Below are 3,854 nucleotides of genomic sequence, written 5' to 3'. Positions count from 1 at the left end.
ATCATGAATATATAAATTAAAAAGTCTTTTAAAAGAAAGATAGTGTGATATTGACAAAGGATAGATGATATATATCAATGAATGGAGACTCCCAAAATAGACCTACTCATATTTGGCCAATTAATTTAAGCAAAAGTACTAAAGTTAACTCAATGGGAAAAGACAGTATTTTTAACAAATTGTGCTGAAACCGTTGGACATCCATATGCAAGAAAATGGAACTTGATCCTTATATTATACCTTATACAAAAATTAACTTGAAATGAATCACAGACGTAAATGTAGACCCAAAGGTGTAAAACTTGTATGAGAAAATGTAGGTCAAATGTTTATGACTTTGGGTTAAGCTGACTCTTAGGTAGGATATGATAAGCAGAACCACAAGAAAATACTTGAAAAATTGGACTTCATCAACTTTCACTTTTCAAAAGACAGTGTTAAAAAAATTAAAAGGTCAGCCAGAGACTGGGAAAAATATTTATAAGACATTTGTGCTGGACTTACATCCAGAATGTGTAAAGAACACTTAAAACCCACTAACAAAAAGATAAACCAATTTTAAAAAAAAGAAACAATTGAATAGTTGCTTTACAAAAGAAAATGTATAAATGACAAACAAATAAAAGTATGTTCAACATCATTAGTCACTAGGGAAAAGCAATTAAAACCATAATGAGATACTACTAATGACATGCCCATTAGAATGGCTAAAATTGAAAGTACTGAACTCACTATGGAAGGCAGACTAATGGCCCCAAAGATGTCTGTGCTCTAATCCCTGGAACCTGTGAATATGTTACCATACATGGCAAATGGGCCTTTGCGGGTGTAATTAAGGGTACGGATGTTAAGACAGGGAGATTATGCTGGTGTTCTGGGTAGATCCAATTTAATCACATGGAGAGGAGAAACTTTCCCTGTTGCGGTCAGAGAGATATAATGATGGAAGATGGGTTAGAGAGATGTGATGCCACTACCTACCATTGAAAGCTTTGAATTGGAGGAAGGGGGCCAGAAGTCAAGCTAGAATGTACATCAGTTTACAGCCAGCAAGAAAATGAGCAGTGAACAAAGAGATGGTTCCTCCCTTACAGCCTCATGAAAAGAACACAATCCTGCCAACACCTTAATTTTTAGTCTAGCAAAGCTTCATAGCCAATAAATTTGTATTGTTTAAGCCACTAAACTTGTAGTAAATTGTCGTGGAAGTATAGAGGTATTGGTGAGAATGTGGAACAGTTGGACCTCTCAATTAATGATGAAAATTCAGAATAGTTCAACCACCTTGGAGAACAGTTTGGCAGTTTATTGTAAATTAACATAAACTTACCATGCGACACAGCAGTATCATTCCTCAGATGCCCAATAGAAATAAAAAAATATATTCATACAAAGACCCTTTGTGATGTTCACTGCAGCTTTATTCATAATAACTGAAAACTGGAAAAATCCAAATGTCCATCAACTGGTAAATGGATAAAAAAGACGGAATACATCTCACCAGTAAAAAAGAAATGAACTACCAGTATACCCAATGACACAGATGAATCTCAAAAAAGCATTGTACTAAGGGAAAAAAGACAGACAATAAAGAAAAAAAAAGAGTTCATGCTGTGATGATCCATATTTTGGTAATTATTCTAAGTAAGTTCTATGAGAGGCAAATCCTCTACATTATTTGTCAGCTAAACTCTCTTTATTATTTCCCCTCTCTTGATTAATATTTTAATTCTAAGAAGATGTTATTGTATTATCTTCTGGTCTCTATTGTTGGTATTGAGAAATCTTCCATCATTTTAACCCCTGTTACTATGTGATGTGATCTCTTATCCCTCTGTGATTTGCAGATTTTGTCTTTTTACTTGGTGTTTAAATAGTTCCATTAGAAAATATCTAGGCGTGGATTTTTTTTTTTTTTTTTAGACTCACCCAGTTTGGGATTCCTTAGGATTCTTCCATTTGAGAGTTCATGGCTTTAATCGGTTCAGAATTATCATCCATTTTCCTCTAAAGTTTTCTCCTTACTATCTCCTTCTGGAACTCTTACTACCTTGTATTGGACTTTCTCATTATCTTTTCTCTTATTTTCTGTCTTATCTCTCTCTGCTGTATTTTAGCTAAAATCTTCTAACCTTTAGTTCAATAATTTGCACCTGTCATGTGTTGATGTGTTGTGTAACCCATCAAAATGAGTTTTTCATTCAGTGAGTATATCTCTCATTTCTAGAAAGTTTATTTAGTTTTATTTTAAACTTCTTTTCTTTATTAGTATCTTGATCTTTCCTACAGAGTTTGATTCCTTCTATTATGTTTTAAAGCATTTTTAGCATACTTTTCCCTCTCCAATTGTTCTTCTGTTATCTCAAGCTCATGGAACTTGAATCTTACTGTTTGTTGTGTCTGCTGACTCTTGCTCACAGTGAATTATTTCATTGTATGTTTTTAATTTTTTAAACTCATGAGCTCATCGCTAATGGAGCTTATTTTCTGAGAAAATACAGTGAGGCCTGTGTTGTTGGAGTGTCACTTCAGGGTGATTCAGGACTCCAGGCATTCCAGGGGTATCCACTTTGGGACAGATTGTCATGTTTATTTCTCTGCTAGGAGTTTCCTGAGACTTGCAGAGATATTTGCATGTTTCTGAGTGGATTAAAGACATGTTTTGGACCTAAAACCCAAGGGCTAGCCCAGGGCTTAATTTTCTCTAGGGAGACTGTTTCCCTAGACCCAAGCTGAGACTGCTTCCTTGTCTTCTCTTTGTGCCAAGAGACAGATTTTTTCTAATCTCCCTTTCCACTGAGAGTTCAGCTTTTCAAAAGTCCTAATTTATACTTCTCAGTATCCCAAGACCTTGTCTCCTCTCCTCAAATAGGTGTTAAAACCCAAGCGCCTAGGTTTATTGGGACCAAAAGCAAACTCCACATCAGTTCTTGCACTTACTGCTCCATTTTCCATTTTCTCCTCATTTCAGATATTCATGATCTCAGCTATACAATTTTTAAGGTATATGTATCCAGAATTTCAGTGCATTTGTGACAGGAGGGATTTCAAGTTTCTTAGTCCATCATCTTTCTGGAACTAGAAATCTCCTCTGTCATTTATTCATGTGGCCATCTCCCAAGAAACATAATTTCAGAGTAATCTGTGACAGTTTACACAGCTCTAAAATACATTAGTTAAGTTGAAATATTCTGCCAATAATCCAGATGTTTTTGTCTATACAATTCCAAATATCCAGATGTGTGTGTTCAATTCATCTGCTATTTCAAAATATAATAAACTTACATTATTAAGCGCATTACTATTTCACAGATTCAGGAATCCTATGGGGAGAATCCTGTCCCTTACTGGCTGGGACTAATTATATTAGAGTACATAACCTTTATACTGTCACATTGATTTATAGTGCTGTGATTCTCTTCCTTGTTATTACTATTTTTTTTCATGATACAGTATTGAGGTCAATAAGTATTTATTAACTCTTAGCTAAGGGTGAAAGAATGAAAACCATTTTGTCCTTTGGGGATATTAAAATCTATTTATTTTTGTTTATTCATTCCTTCATTCAAAATCTTCTCATTGAGCACACACCATGTTCCTGGGGAAACAGTGACAAAGTGGAGATCCCTGCCCTTGTGAAACAGACCATTAATGGGACACAGACAATCACACAAGTAACATAGAATTAAAATTGTAATAAATGTTATGTAGAAAAGTAGGAGCGCTATAGAGCTATCCAATAGAGTCTAGGATACATGGTCTCAATTTAGTCTGGGTAAGTCAGGAAAGGCCTGTGTTGGGAGTGACCTAGTCTGTGACCTCACAAAGAGTGAGGAATCGGAAGTTCCAGACAG

The sequence above is a fragment of the Canis aureus genome, chromosome 5 (genome assembly GCF_053574225.1).
Source record: "Canis aureus isolate CA01 chromosome 5, VMU_Caureus_v.1.0, whole genome shotgun sequence".
Taxonomy (NCBI): Eukaryota; Metazoa; Chordata; class Mammalia; order Carnivora; family Canidae; genus Canis; species Canis aureus.
This window is presented reverse-complemented; position numbering follows the sequence as displayed.